The sequence below is a fragment of the Siphateles boraxobius genome, unplaced genomic scaffold (assembly GCF_051911475.1).
Source record: "Siphateles boraxobius isolate OS27281-9 unplaced genomic scaffold, OSU_SipBor_1 68, whole genome shotgun sequence".
Lineage (NCBI taxonomy): Eukaryota > Metazoa > Chordata > Actinopteri > Cypriniformes > Leuciscidae > Siphateles > Siphateles boraxobius.
Genome location: NW_027509195.1, coordinates 3,064,721 through 3,081,666, shown reverse-complemented (window position 1 = coordinate 3,081,666; position 16,946 = coordinate 3,064,721). Strand labels below are relative to the sequence as shown.

At 41.1% G+C, this 16,946-nt stretch overlaps 1 protein-coding gene across 7 annotated transcripts in view; it reads left to right on the top strand.

Annotated features, from left to right (window-relative positions):
• Positions 1-16,946, top strand: part of chl1a (cell adhesion molecule L1-like a) — a 93,476-nt gene that overhangs the window by 33,135 nt on the left and 43,395 nt on the right. The window contains exons 1-2 of one of the 7 annotated variants that reach the window (XM_077214067.1): positions 6,276-6,375; positions 6,482-6,522. The exons of 2 other annotated variants lie outside the window; for them this stretch is intronic. The gene's annotated coding sequence lies outside the window, so the exon portion shown is untranslated. Of the gene's footprint in view, positions 1-6,275; positions 6,523-16,946 lie in introns of those variants that run through there. 4 more of the 7 variants (XM_077214066.1, XM_077214065.1, XM_077214063.1 and 1 more) reach the window with 4 other exon arrangements.

The window sequence follows — 16,946 nt, the reverse complement described above, 5'->3', positions numbered from 1 at the left end:
TATAACTTCCTCGTGGACGGAGCTCTGGAGTGAAGGACGGTCTCAACAACCTCAGTTCAGAGACCAGATTCTATGAGCTTGGCCCCCTCAGAGGCCAAGCCCACAGTTTCCACAACTCTGGGTGGGGGTGAAATATCGTACCGCCCTCCTGAGAGAGTAGATCCCTCCTGATCGGAATCTCCAAGGGAGAGCCGTCCAGAAGAGATATTAGGTCCGCGAACCATACTCGGGCCGGCCAGAACGGGGCTACTAGAAGTAGGCTGACCCGTCCCGGCGAACCCTCTCCAGAACTCCTGGTAGCAGAGCAACCGGGGGAAAAGCATACAGACGTGACCTCGGCCACGGCTGTACCAGAGCGTCCAACCCCAGAGGGGCTGGCTGACTGATGGAGAACCACAGATGACAGTGCGTTGTCTCCTTGGAAGCGAATAGGTCCACCTCGGCGCGACCGAAACTCAACCAAAGGAGCTCCACCACCTCGGGGTGGAGCCTCCATTCCCCAGGCCTCGGCCCCTGCCTCGACAGGGAGTCTGCTACCACATTCAAATAACCAGGAAGATACATAACTCTCAGAGACCGTAACTTCCCCCGGGACCACAGGAGGATCTGACGGGCCAACTTGTAAAGTGGACGCGACCGCAGGCCCCCCTCATGATTTATATACGAGATCACCGACATGTTGTCTGACTGAACTAACACATGATGACCTCTGAGGTCTGCTAGGAAGTGTTTCAAAGCTTGGAACACCGCCAACATCTCTAGACAATTTATATGCCATGATAGATGATGGTCCTGCCACAGACCTTGGGCTGGACGACCACTCATGACCGCCCCCCACCCTGTGAGGGAAGCATCCGTCGTTAGCGTTACGCGACGACAAACAGCCCCCAACACAGGCCCTTTGGATAGGAACCAGGTTTCTTTCCACATGACCAGAGCACGAAGGCAGCGCCGCGTGACTTTGATCGTGCGGAGGTGATTTCCCCTCGGGGAGAATCCCTTGGTCCGGAGCCACCACTGCAGTGGTCTCATGTACAACAGGCCGGTATAACATTGGACGCTGCTGCCATCAGACCCAACAGTCTCTGAAACTGTTTTACAGTGAGTAGCTGGCCTAGCTTTACTTGTTTCATCGAAGCGATGCGGGTCGGAGAAAGTCGCGCCCGCATCGAGATCGAATCCCAATCGACACCCAGAAAAGTGGTCTTCTGAGAAGGAGATAATACACTTTTCTTTGCGTTCAGCCTCAACACCAACTTTCTCATATGAGCGAGAACAACATCTCGATGCTGAACCGCCATCTGCTCTGTCTGAGCTCAAATTAACCAATCGTCGATGTAATTGAGGATACGAATGCCCTGAAACCTAAGGGGCGCTAAAGCTGCATCCATGCATTTCGTGAAAGTGCGGGGGAGATAAAGCTAGGCCAAATGGAAGAACCTTGTACTGGGACGCCTCGCCCCCGAAGGCGAACCTCAGGAACTTCCTGTGTTGTGGAAGGATGGAAATATGGAAGTACGCGTCCTTCAGATCTATCGTGACAAACCAGTCCTCGGATCTGATTTGTGACACGATCTGCTTGATAGTGAGCATCTTGAATTTTAGCTTCCCTACCGAGCGATTCAACAGGCGCAGATCTAAAATTGGACGCAACCCCCCATCCTTCTTTGGAACGATGAAATATCGGCTGTAAAAACCTGACTCCAACCTGGGAGGAGGAACCCGTTCTATAGCCCCCTTTTGAAGGAGCGCTTTCACCTCTTGTTCCATTACCAGAGCCTGCTCGGGGCCCACCACTGTGGGCAGAACCCCTCTGAATTTTGGTGGACGACACCTGAATTGGATAGTACAACCCTTTTTTACTGTGTGCAGAACCCACTGAGATATTTTTGGAAGGCTTTTCCACTCTGCCAGAAATACTACTAAGGGTACCAGTCTCTCGAGACTGGCCTCTGGTGTAACTTGAGCAGCAAACACAGCGACCTTTAACGGCGCACCGGCAGGGAACGACTGGCTTAACTGCTCTGAGACCCACCTCAGAGGGGGCGAGCGTCCCTCGGGAAAGCGCTCGCTGGGACCGTCTGTGCCCCGGCATGAAGGCGGGGTTGGTAGAACGGGCCCCTGAGGGCACCGAAGAAGAGCGGGCACCGTGTAATGCGGTGAAAACCTCTCTCCCACGGCAGGGACCACCCTCAGCATCCTGACGCCAGTGGCGTCAGGACTTCCTCTTTGCCGAAGCCATAATAACTTATAATCTTAGGCATAATCTTAGCCATAATAACTGTCCTCAGATCAGTTTTGCCAGAAGACTTCGGCTGAGAGTGCCGCGTCTGGTCCCACTGTTTGGAAGGGGGAGCGCGAGACGCGACACTCTGCTTCTGTTGCGCCCTATGTGAGGAGCTGACTGACGGCCTGGACTGCTCCCGCCCAGCAGTACCGGGGACATGAATTTTAAGAGGCATAAATTTCTGAAACGCTGCCGACTGTTTCTTCTCTTCCTGAAATCTATCTATGACAGTATTGACAGTATCACCAAAAAGACCATGAGGAGAGAGCGGAGCGTCCAAAAGAAAAGCTTTGTCTTTTTCTTTCATACCAGAGAGATTTAACCATAGATGCCTCTCTGCGGCCACCAGGGCTGCCATAGTACGGCCCATTAGCTTGGCCGACTCCTTGGTGGCGCGCAGAGATAAATCTGCAGCCTGACGCAGTTCGCAAACTACGTCAGTGCTGACCTCTTGAGTGTCACTCACATCCTTTAATAAGTCAGCCTGGTATGCCTGCAAGATGGACATCGTGTGCAGGCACGCCGAGGCTTGACCGGCCGCCGAATACACCTTACCCACTAAAGCTGACGTACTTCTAAGAGTGATTTAGAGGGTACTTAGAGGGTAAAAGTGGTGCTTTAAAAGAAGATGCAGCTTCAGCAGAAAGATGACTAGCAAGCGCCTCTTCTGCTTTGGGCATCGCCCCATAACCATGAGATTTAGCCCCCACAATGTTTGAATAAGTGGAAGTTTGAAAACACGATAAGAGACCGGCTTTTTCCACGATCTCGAAACCTCTGTGTGGAGATCAGGGAAGAAGGGCAAGCACCGGCGTGGAGGTTGAGAACGGGAAGGCAAAAATCTTTCATCTAATTTAGATTTTTCTCTAGATTCCTGCCTAACAGCTGGCCACTCGATGCTTAATTTAGAAACAGCACGAGTGAGCACCTCCATAAGCTCCTCACTTTCGGGAGAGCGAGATGGCGAATCATCGACATCTCCCGCATCCAGACTAACAACATCCAGATCCTCAGAACTGGATAGTTGCAGTACTGGGGCCTCAGTTCGGGGGGAAGAAACCGCAGAGCGTGCTTCCGAACCCGAGACTGAGGCACTGGATCTAACAGGTAAGGGCTGAGATAGGGCAGAGCCCGTCTCAAGCCCCGCTGTTAGATCCATCTGCGATCCCCACGAATGACGTCGCCGCTCAGCCTCGGCATAAGGGGACCCGATCCGTGGGGATCGCGAACCGAACCACTCTCCTCAAAGAGTGATCGGCGGGAGCGGAACGTTCTAAAAGGCAAAAGCTCGCAATGCTCACAATCAGCCCCCTCCAGAGCTGACTGGGCATGCTGCACACCCAAACAAACAACACATAAGCTGTGTGTATCCCTGCTCGTTAAATAGCGCGAGCAGGGAGGAACACACTTCTTAAATTGTTGTTCGCTCGCCATTGTCTCTCAATATAATATAATATATATATATATATATATATATATATAGTTTTTTGAAATAGTGAAACTCCTGCTTAGTGACAGACAAAAACACTTGAGACAGATCCATATATAGCACTTACTGAAGGCAAAGAAGCTGTCGCGCTTGTTTTTTGGGGGTGCTTTATAGTTTCCTGGTCGATGACGTCACCCGCCTATGACGTTCCGTCTCTCCATTGGACTGATTCCATACGTGCTTCATGACGCACACACGCAGAGGCGTTCCCACAGCTTGACGCAGCTCGAGTTCCCTTGAAAGGGAACATTCATTTCTCAGTCGTATTCTTGTTTTGTGTATACAGATAGCACAGACCCATTAAATGAAGAAGGAAAACTAGGTTCTTTTAATGAGTCAGGTTTCATAACCTCAACCCAAATCTGACATTTCTGCTTTTACCGCTCGTATTCTTGTTTCTAATTAACGCATGTCTGTCATTAGTCTGAACAGAACACAGATATACATTGACAAAAATAACATCTCATGCACATAAACAATGACAAAATACGAGACAATCCATCAAATAGCATGATGAACAAACTGTTATGCTTCAATCAAATTTGATAACTCGTTTGTGAAATGTTTTCTTTACTTGAATTTAATGTTCCATTTTTTTTGCGGTTTCTTCATACTAAACATTTTCGCCATTTTCGAAGATACTGGAACTGAATGATAACAGTTGTCTTATCAAATATTTTCATATTTATATTTATATTATATTTATATATAATAGTCCTTCCAAATCCCTTCAAACAAAGCTTAGTTTTTGCACATTATCTGATTTGGGAAAAGGCCTATATAAATGACACATATTTTGCAGCAAGATTTTTTATATTTCATAAACTAGCTTAATTTATTTTATGTATAAAACAAGACTATCCTTTGCTTTACTTCAGGGTTGTAAAATAGTGTGGCAATTGCAGTGGCGGGAAGTTGCATAAGAGTTTTCTCTTTTTGGCAGTGTATTATTAAAATGATTAAAGCAGACAAAGTGTTGTGCGAGAGTGCTGATGGCCCAGGATGTTCCTGAATGGCAGCGAGATGAATGGGAGGTTCCGTCACTCTCTTCCTGTCTGTCCCATATACACCCAAACTTTTACTGCGTTGCTGTGAGCCTCAGATTAAGATCTCTCTCTCTCTCTCTCTCTCTCTCTCTCTCTCTCTCTCTCTCTCTCTCTCTCTCTCTCTCTCTCTCTCTCTCTCTCTCTTTCTCTCACACACCCCATCATCTCTCTCTCTATCCTGCCATCCTAAATAACTGATTACAGATAGAAACGTTTGATGCATTTTTCAGAATTTTTCACTGAAAAGTTGTGACTGCGTCACAACCTGTGTTTATCATTCAAGTGAACCCACATTTATTGTAGGATCGTGAATCATGTCTTCTTTTATCTGGAATTGTTTTGTTCATGGTTTAGGATGAAAGCATGTCACTCAACCATGCTGGCATCTGCATTTTATTTTTCCATGCATATGTTTAAGACACAATCAGCTGTGTTGCCCATCGAGTGTTCTAGCCTGTGGTGTACAATTTCATCTTTCTTCCAAAAAATCTCCTCTCTGCTACAGTTTATTAGTAGTTTTTTTCCCCTTGTTATGTAAGCATGAATTTAACTTTTTTTTTAAACTTTTTTTAAAGGTATTTCCCAGAGGAATAATAAAACATAAATGTAATTAAATTATTTTTTATATATGAAATATTACTTGCTACTGGCAGTACATTCACAGATACACTGTTGTGAGAATGTAAGATATGCTGCTGCTACATAAATAGACATACATAAATCCCATAGCACAGTAGTCTCAAACTCAATTCCTGGAGGACCACAGCTCTGCACAGTTTTGCTCCAACCAGCTCAAACTAATACCTGCAAGGAGGTTTCTAGCAATCCTGAAGACCTTGATTAGCTGGATCAGGTGTGTTTGATTAGGTTTTGAGCAAAACTGTGCAGAGCTCTGCCCCTCCAGGAATTGAGTTTGAGACCACTGCCATAGCAGATCTAGGCAAGTGGAGCTGGGGAGGTGGAGGGTTTCAGGGGGACTCTGATTACAAACACCTACAGAAAACTCTGAACCAGACGGTTGAGCAAGTAATCTCATAGGCTGCAGGGTCAGCAGAGGCCAATCAGCTTGTGCCATATGGTAATGATGTACAGTAATTGCTTTCAGATTGTATGTAAGGACCGATCAGCCTGAGAGTTTCATGACTGAACTAGATATTTTTTGGCTGTGTTTTCTGCAGTATGTGTGCCCAACATCTGGAAAATATAGATTTTTTTAGCCAATTGACGGGACACACCTCATGAAACTGGGATGTCTGGTCTCCCATCCCGACTTTAAACCATTAACTCCATTATAAGCATTATGAGATGGAGAAAGCAATTAATGTCTTTTCATGAAGTTGCATTGGTCATGTCAGACTTAAAGAATGAAATGAATGAAATAGACTTTTGTACTCTAAAAGCTTCTCTGTTGTGTAACTCACTATAGAGCTTTGTGATCCAATGGTATTCTTTTGAAATGGTCTTTCTAGAAACAGGATAGGTAGCCACACGCTTCACATTGACTTGCCATGCCTCTGTGTTTGCTTAGCCCTCAAGTCACCTCCCCACTTCTGGTATTACTGGTTCTAGGTTTCCGTGAGTTGTCTGACATAATGTACATGATGTTTGTGTTCCATTGAGTGGATTTCAAGCTTGTTTGATCTCGATGTATTGGTGCAGGTGAGAGGGACAGTCTCGTGAGAGAAGAAGAGTATCCGAAGGTAAGTGTGTCTGTCTGTAAGGCAGTTCATAGAATTGTTATTTTATTTTATTTTATTCTATACAGAAACTATGTATTGTAGTTTTATTTTATTTTTATTTTTTTAAGTGAATGTATGCTATAATATGGTATTTCAATGTAACTTTGGAATTTTGACAGCAGACAAGAACATGCCAATTATACAGAGGCCAAAAAAATTTAAAAGGTTAACCAAAAAATTTTCAGAAGCTAACATATGGAAATCATTTGCACGTTTTAACATGCAAATCACATGTTCATGTACATACTTGTGTGCGTGTGCGTGCATTTCAACACCTCTATGCCTCAGGAGAAATACTGTTAAAGTTTGAAGCTGCACGCAGGATTTGTGACTGATTTACTTTGACATTTGGATGAACAATATCTTCAAGGTCTGCTAATTAGTTTTTGATTTGTTTGCATTTGTGTGTATACAGTAGCCTCAAAGGTATTTGAGTATGTAAGCTACACTTAAAAATTTTGTTTACAAAATGTGTGTATCTGCAAACAAATTAGGCTTACTTCCCTTTTCTCAGCTATTTTTATTTATTTTACTGTTAAACATTGGGTCTCAATAGGATGTTTAGTGGATGTATGAAATCAGTTCACACAGGTGTTTAATATATTAACTATGGAATTGAAAATGATCAATTTGCTTTTTTTGTATTATCTATACTGGTAAGCACTTTGGTCAACGACAGTTGTTTTAAATGTGCTATAGATACAATTTGTATTGTATTGTATGATACAATAATTATTCACATTCAGAAAGTAAAAAAAAAGTCTTTTTTTTAAACAGTAGGTCTATTTTTTAGCATTTAAATCCTATAACAAATTATGTGCATTGTTTTTTGAATGAAAAGTGTGCCTATCTTTCTTTAAAATTAAAAGCACTTGGTTTGGTATTTTGTTATAATGCAATCACATTCACACACTGCCATTCAAAAGTTTGGGGTCTATGGTTTTTACTAAATAAATTAATGCTTTTATTCAGCAAGAATGCATTAAATTGATCAAGAGTGACAGTAAATACATTTATAATGTTACAAACGATTTCTATTTAAATATTGTTCTTTTGAACATTCTATTCATAAAAGATTGTTAAAAGAATTTATAATGGTGTACACATAAATATTAAGCAGCACAACTGTTTTCAACATTGATAATAATGAGACATGTTATTTCTCATTATTCTCATGCAAATCATCAGCAAATCAGCAGCAAATCATCATATTAGAATGATTTCTGAAGGATCATGTGACACTGACGACTGGAGTAATGATGGTGAAAATTCAGATTTCCATCACAGGAATGAAGTAAATTCTAAAATATATTAAAATAATATGGAAAACAGTTATTTTTAAAATGTATTATTTTTATTTATTTTTGATCAAAGAAATTCAGCCTGGGTGAGAATAAGAACTTTAAAAAAATTGAAAAAGATCAATAGTGTACATTTTTAACTGTGGCTTACATGTCCATATATATTAGTGAGAGACAGAAAGAAAGCAAATGGGAGAGAGAAAGAGTGGGAATACTCACATGGGTTGCAACTTGTCCAAAAGCCTCAAACTTTTCACACGCAAAACCAGCCAGCGTTATGACGAAACTCGCAAAAACTAAACAAATTGTTTTATATGTGACAGGTGTAAGTCTTACGTACAGGCCATCAGTGAATCCACATACCTGCTTCTATAATAACAGGTGCCTTTATGTTGTGGCTTCCACCGTGAATGAGTGTTACTGTGTCTGCTTATTAGTTGTCTTTCCAGACTGCTTGGATTGTCCTCTCTGGCATTTTTAAAGCTTTGTTAGTGTAGTCTGAATATTTACCTGATGTTGTCAAAGCTCCGGTGCAAAGAAAAATAGTTAGGTTTGTGAATCATGATGAATTAATGAGCATGTTTGATGTAGACAAAGGTCAAAAGGCAGCTGTCACAGCAGGATGGGCTTTGTTTGCAGGGACACTATGCTATGAAGATTGGATTCTTTGGAATGCAGAGACCGTGTCGTGGCACAATATTTCTGGCCTCTTAATGAGAGACATGTCTTAATTCATGAACTTATATGACCCATCATTTGAAGATCTTGAACATCTGCTTTGTATCTGCCATGTAGGAGACAAAAACTCCTCCTTTTTGAGTTTGAGGTTGGATATATCTCTATGAAGCGTAGCGTCAGTTCTGGCAGGTCACGTTAGTCAAGCTCACATCAGCTGACTCTCAGCTGATACACGTCTACCTATAGGAATATGACGTCTCTTGTACATAAGCTCCTTCATTATTATCAACAGCTATTACGTTTCTCAGGAGCTCATTACCCTCCTCCATCCCCAGGTCCTCCTACTCATTATTTGTCCTGAAAACGCCTTTCTTTTTTTTTTACATTTGCGTCAAGTCAACACTAGCGTTGATGTTTGTAGTTGCCAGATGTAAATAGCTTAAATCCCCCCAAAAGAGCTTTTCTTTTACATGTTCTGCCCGGTGTTTTACTTAATTTGTGTAATCTGGCAACCCTGCGCACGCTCACTCTACACTGAGGGAAAAGCACTGATGATCTGAAAAGAAACATGCACTGGAGTTTCGATCTCCACAGCAATATTCTGCTTACATGAACATTGTCATACAACCAGGCTGTTTCTTCACAAGCCACTTGTGCTGTTTGTGTGACTAAATCTGCCAATCAAACCTTCAGCGATTTATTTGGAAAAATCAAAACATGAATCTCCACCTTATTGTTTGGGATTATGTTTGGAGAGTTAAATGAACAATAATTTGGTTTTATTTGACATAATTAGGAGTTTTACTATTCTATTTTCTGAAGTTTAAGGTTTAACCAGGTTTCATGATGTGAATTTAGTGTCTATCAAAAAGTAGACTGCATGGATGCGCAAGGAGTTCTTGCCCAGAACAGAACCATACCGCCAATCCAAACTGTATGCTAATGGTCAATCGTATTTGACGATAATGGTACTGACAGAACTAAGTATCTATCTAATGATATTTAGTTGTAAATAAAACAAAGATTATTTGAGTACATTTTACAAGAAAATGCGGTAACACTTTAGAATACGGGTCCTTCGTTAATGAATAACTACACAAGAACCAACGAGTAACCCAATATTAACAATCTAGTAACTATTATTAACTAACAAGAAACTCTGATTAACGAACTAGTAAGTGATAGCGCACAGATGGAAGTGGAAGTTCACTATTAACTAATCAATAACTACTATTTTTTAATGCTTCCCAGATAACTACTGAAAAAGTTTATTAACAATCTAGTAACTACTATTAACTAAAAAGAAACTCTGATTAACGAATTAGGAAGTAATAGTGCACAGATGAAAGTGGTACTTCAATAACTATTATATTTTTTTATGCTTCCCAGAGAACTACTGAAAATTTTCATAATTCATACAAAACTAATCAATAACCAATGCAGGATAAATGACTAGCACTACATTAACATTTGAACTGCTACTGTAAACGAATACACAGGGTTGTTTACATTATCAATATGTAATAGCACAGAAGACTTATGATTTGGGAAAGCTGTTAATAATTGGCCTATGCTGTCTATTTATCAACTGAATAATGTGAATAATGTTAAAGAAATGGATTTTTAAATACAGTAGTCTGGACCTTACTTGTCCTGTGGCCAATTTTCCGGCATTCCTCTGGACTGGCATTGAATCACTAGAGTCACGGTGACGACTGGAACATATTGAGTCATCAGCCATCCAAATACCATATAGAGTGAATTTATTATTTAACTTACCTCACAAAAAAATATGTTTTTATGTATGTCTGCTGGCTCATATATATATATATATATATATGTGTGTGTGTGTGTGTGTGTGTGTGTGTGTGTGTGTGTGTGTGTGTGTGTGTGTGTGTGTGTGTGTATCTTGTGAGTGAGAAGATTCTACACTTTATTGGCTTTTCATTAGTAACTACTGTAAGAATCATGTGAACAAACTAGTAATGAGTCAAGTGTTACTTCATACTTCTATGGGAATGACTAATTATTTGGATCCGTATTCTAAAGTGAAGATCATTGGAACTAACTAGTAATGACTCAAGTGTTACTATAATTCGAAATAAATTTTCTAAAAGTATACTAAAGTTCACCAAAAATCTCAAACGCTTGAAATGACTTTTGTGTTTGGTTGCACAAATCATGACTAGATCATGTAGTAACACTTGAGTCATTACTAGTTAGTTACCATGATCTTCACTTTAGAATACGGATCCAAATAATTAGTAATTCCCATAGAAGTATGAAGTACCACTTTCATCTGTGCACTATTACTTCCTAATTCGTTAATCAGAGTTTCTTTTTAGTTAATAATAGTTACTAGATTGTTAATATTGTTTTACTCATTGGTTCTTGTGTAGTTATTCATTAACGAAGGAACTGTATTCTAAAGTGTTACCGAAAATGCCATTTCAGGTTTTTTTTCAAAACTTCAAGTTTACTTTTAATGTGCTACTTCATCATTTCTTTGTAATTGTGACATTTACTAGCAATTTCTGAATGAAAATAGTTTCTACACCAATTTATCCATCCCTCCATCTATGAAATTTACTTGCAATTTTCGGAATGAAAAGTTGTTTTTTTACAACAATTTGTACGTCCATCCTTCCGTCCGTCCGTCCGTCCGTCTTTATTTTGAGCAGTTAGGCTGGCAATATTATATCTAAAACATACAGTAGATTAATATTGTAGATGAACAGTAACAGTAGATACAATATTAAAGTTTTGTTTATTGAACTCGTATAAAATCAATATAACACAATCGTTTCCTTCTTGATATTACAATAACTTTTGCTGTTATTGCTAGTTATACGGTAAAGTTTTCAATATAATGTTTACATTGTTATCTATACCTTAAATGCAAAGTGTAGGATTTCATATAAAGTCCACTGTGTACACTTTGCTTGCTTTGTGTGGATAGTTCACAGCCTGGGATCATGTGTTGTTGCATTATATGTTCAGCTGTACCGAGACATACTGTAAGTGAGTGTGTTCTTCACTTTGTTTGTACTTTCTACATGCATGCCATATGGTGGTAGAAAGCATGTGGGAACAGGTGAGTCAAACAGACCACAAAATGACACAAAGCACTTAAAAAATCATTATACTCCACTTATTAGTCATCAAATTAAACATAAACATAAAATAACTTTATATGACTGCGACTTTCAACACATGCCGTTCTATCAACAAACAATAGTTTTTTCTCAGCATGATGCAATCTCTGTGCGTCTGCCGACCCTATAAGACAGCATTAGGAATTAAGACAATAGGATTGAATCCATTATACAAAGAGGATTTTCACTGTTACTATCACAAATCAAAGCAGATTCCTACTTGACTGCTCATCAAATCACTATTTCCTGTCAACAAATGATTATAGGAAAATAAAATGATTTCAAGGTTTGTTTTCAGTCAAATATCTGGGTGTCGAAGTGTCCTCAGACTGCTGTGTTTTCATACCAATGCTGTTCTGATGCATTGAGTTGTGTAGGCAGGAATTCTAGCACTTCCCGGGCCATTCTTTAATGGTTTGTGAATAACTCGGCGGATCAGGCTTTATTTGAATCTTTGTCAAAGGTTTAGAAAGCCTTGTATCCCAGTGAGAGGCTTTGCCGACATATGTCTCTTCACTGAATCCCCTTTAGTGCTTTACTGGAGTGCTGGGGCATGTTTTCGGACTCTCTCTCTCTCTCTCTCTCTCTCTCTCTCTCTCTCTCTCTCTCTCTCTCTCTCTCTCTCTCTCTCTCTCTCTCTCTCTCTCTCTCTCTCTCTCTCTCTCTCTCTCTCTCTCTCTCTCTCTCTCTCTCTCTCTTTCTGTGTCGGAATTTGAGGAGCATGCTGAGAGTTTGGATGCTCAGTTTAATACTATCACTGCCACCTCTGGGAATTACTGTCTTGACTGCATGTGTGTGAGTGTGACTAAGTAAGTACAGAGTTTCCATGTTCTGTTTAGTTGGCTGTTTGTTTAATTGATTAAAGTGTGCAGTTGTGTGACAGTGAAGCAAATGAGAAAGGTGTAACCGTAAGCCTCAGCAGTTTTCTCTGATGTTAGTCAAGGACATCTTTCTCTGTTTCCAGCCTCCGGGATTAATGGATGAAGTATCCAGTCATGTGCTTCAGCGAGTTTGTCTTACTTAGGCTCATTGTTTGATTAACTTGCTGCACATGTTTTTAATTTGTTCATTCAAAATAGATCTGCAAATAATTAGAGTATGATTTGATGGGGATGTATTTGGTTCAGTTAGAGGCACTGTTGCAGATGATAGCTTTCTGGCAGATTTAACGCTTTCTGTGGTTTAATGGTGTTATGGGAGTGAATGGGGTCAGAAGTTTACTCCATGTTGTCTTAAGAGGCATCAGGCACTTGTTAGGGTCTGCGGAGGTCACCAGACTACATATCTTTAGGCTAGGGATTTGCAGGTCAAAGCTTTATTGATAAGCTACAACTTTGGAATACAACAGAGCTAAAAATATTGATTTCCACCCGCTTGTCCTTACATATATTGAGTATGTTAAAATATGTTTCCAAATCTTTTTATTGAAGATTGATGTCACAATATGTTTAAATAAAAGAAACATAATAAAATAAGAAGAAATGCTAATATAAAGGCACTTGCAAAGATGCAAATACTTTTGATTTTCGGAACAATCATGTATTTTTTGCTTTTAGTACAGTACAATTTACCTCTTGGAGCTATCATTTTAATAATTTCAGAAATGAGTCACCAGTGTAATCGAAGCAGTCAACAAATTCCCTTCTCAGTACATGCTTTCTTGAAAATATATGGGATTTCATGGTTTATAGCTCATTATAGCTGCCTAAATTAAACCAGATAACTAAAATAATTTTTTAACATCATAACATAATATTTAACTCTTTTTTTTTTTTGTTGGTAAAAAAAAAAATCTCAGGGTAGAGCGTCGCTGTTGTGAGTGCACATAGTTTTCTGATTCCTTGAGTCTGTCTTGGTGTTTTGAGTTGATCTTCATGACAGTCAGGGGAAGACCTCCAAATTATGAGCCAGGGGCAAAAGTAAGAGAATCTATCACCTCTGGCCACGACTGGATGAGGAGAGTTAATCTGGGTTGATGCTGGTAATTTGTGGAGGCGGCTTGACTCTGTGCATCTTGTGAGTGTGGATGATTATGTGTGGAATGAGCCTGCGGCGCGAGCATGCTCGCGGTTCATCAGCCCTCACAGAGGCGTGAAGACAAACAACACACACGAGTCAGCGAAATTAACAACGTTAAACACTTTTCTCCGCTGATGTCTTTCATTCGAGCCTTGCAACCATGTGTTTTGACTCTGCACATGCTGAAAAGTTCACATTTTTGAATGTGCTACTAAAGCTAATAAACGTTATTTAATTTTAAACCCTTTTATACAATTTTCAAGATACGTTTATATTTAATGACTCTGTCAATATCATAGTGTAAACCAGTAAAAAGTAATACCATGTGTATTAAAAATGTGACCAGGGCCTAAAAGTAACTTTTTGCTACACCTGCCATTTTTTTGTTGTTGCCAATAATACTTTTTACAAGTCATGAAACATTAATCCTTAATAAAGTTACAAAAGTTATTCAGATTGTGATTGTTCTTTGTCTTTCGATTAAAATTAAAAACACAGACAGCAGCAGGAATAATAGGCTGCTGTCCCTTTAAGACCTTTCTCAACTGTTTTCGTTCACTTAACTGACTGTTTACGAGGATACTTACTAAGATGGGCATTGTTACATAATTGTATGTGAATTTGTCTGTTCAAGAGCTCAATCCAGGATTCGCACGCTGTCTGAGACGCACGAGAAACAAACTGAGTTTCCTTTGGTGTCTTCTTGTGCTTTCGAGACAATGCAGCACTGGCCTGTCATCTGTCCCGAATGTCTTTCATGTTTTGTTTGTTCATGTTCTCACAACATTGCATTGTTAGAATTCATAAAAATGTTGCCGGCCAACTGTTGATTGACACCGTTTCATATACTTACACACTTTTACTTGCGTGGTGCAAATTTCATAATCTCTTTACCTTTAAAGGCATTCAATGTTTTAAAAAATACAATTTTTATTATTGAAATATGAAATTATTTAAAATTGAAATGACACTTTTAATATGAAATTAAATTTTCCAATGGACCTTTTTCACAGACTATGATGATACATTTCCAAAGTTATCAGCATCACAAATCTAGAAAAATTTTTTGTTTTCATTGTTAAAAAAAAAAAAATACAAGTTTATAAGAACGGCAAATTTGCCATCTTTCTCTTCTGACCAACTTAACAAATCTCTATATTTTTTCAATTCTTTTGACTGTCTGCACCACATGACATTTTACAACCTGAAATAACCTCATCTTGTCATTAAAAGGTCAATGTTTTTCATATATCAGGAGACTTATTTACCCTGACACCCTGCACATGACTTTATTGGTCACACCATATGATTTGTATTTTTATTTTTTTAGAAAAATTCTAAATTATTAATTAGGTTTTCTTTTTATATATTTCATTCTTTTAATGGGTCATTTTCTTGATTTTTGACTTTATGCCCCCCAAAAATAATTGGTTAGAAGTATAGAAGAACGTCTCGGTTACGTATGTAACCCTAGGTCCTTGATAGGGAACGAGACGCTGCGTCAAGCTGTGGGAACGCCTCTGCGTGTGTGCGTCATGAAGCACGTATGGAATCAGTCCAATGGAGAGATGGAACGTCATAGGCGGGTGACGTCATCGACCAGGAAACTATAAAGCACCCCCAAAACACAAGCGCGACAGCTTCTGATACATCACTTAGCGATACTCCTGACAACAATGCTTTAGAAGCAGCCATACTCCTAGTAGAGTGGGCTCTTACAGCCAAAGGTGAAGGCTGACCAGCCGACTCATAAGCAAGTGAGATGGCCTCAACCACCCACTTGCTCATTCTCTGTTTAGACGCGGGACACCCTTTCCTGGGTGGCCCAAAGCACACAAATAACTGTTCTGATTTCCTCCACAGGGCAGCTCTGTGGACGTAAGCGTCTAACGCCCTAACCGGGCAGAGAAGGTTAAGTTTCTCCTGATCTGATGACACAAAAGGAGGAGGATAGAAAGCCTGCAGCACTGCAGGTCTAACAGCATTAGTAGGGACCTTAGGGACATAACCTGGTATAGGGTATAGAATAGCCTTAACCATACCAGGCGAAAACTCCAGGCACGAGGGTGTAACCGACAGGGCCTGCAAATCTCTGATTCTCTTAAGTGAGGAGATTGCAAGCAGAAAAAGAGTTTTATACGTGAGAAATTTCTCAGAAACTTCCTCAATAGGTTCAAAGGGGGCCAAAGAAAGGCCCTCTAGTAAAATGGCCAAATCCCAAGTCGGCACCCCCGTACGAACTGCAGGCCTCAGCCTCAAAGTGCCACGAAGGACGCGAGTTCTAAGCGGGTGTCTCCCAAGAGAACTCCACTGAAAGGGACATGGTAAGCAGCTAGTGCCGCCACATACACCTTTAGTGTGGAGGGGGATAACCCTGCAGAGAAACGCTCCTGCAGAAACTCCAGCACTGCACCCACTGGGCCGTTAACTGGGTCCTGCCGGTGTTCTGCACACCAAGAAGTGAAAAGTTTCCACTTCAGGGCATATAACTTCCTCGTGGACGGAGCTCTGGAGTGAAGGATGGTCTCAACAACCTCAGTTCAGAGACCAGATTCTATGAGCTTGGCCCCCTCAGAGGCCAAGCCCACAGTTTCCACAACTCTGGGTGGGGGTGAAATATCATACCGCCCTCCTGAGAGAGTAGATCCCTCCTGATCGGAATCTCCAAGGGAGAGCCGTCCAGAAGAGATATTAGGTCCGCGAACCATACTCGGGCCGGCCAGAACGGGGCTACTCGAAGTACGCTGACCCCGTCCCGGCGAACCCTCTCCAGAACTCCTGGTAGCAGAGCAACCGGGGGAAAAGCATACAGTCGTGACCTCGGCCACGGCTGTACCAGAGCGTCCAACCCCAGAGGGGCTGGCTGACTGATGGAGAACCACAGATGACAATGCGTTGTCTCCTTGGAAGCGAATAGGTCCACCTCGGCGCAACCGAAACTCAACCAAAGGAGCTCCACCACCTCGGGGTGGAGCCTCCATTCCCCAGGCCTCGGCCCCTGCCTCGACAGGGAGTCTGCTACCACATTCAAATAACCAGGAAGATACATAGCTCTCAGAGACCGTAACTTCCCCTGGGACCACAGGCGGATCTGACGGGCCAACTTGTAAAGTGAACGCGACCGCAGGCCCCCCTCATGATTTATATACGAGATCACCGACATGTTGTCTGACTGAACTAACACATGATGACCTCTGAGGTCTGCTAGGAAGTGTTTCAAAGCTTGGAACAC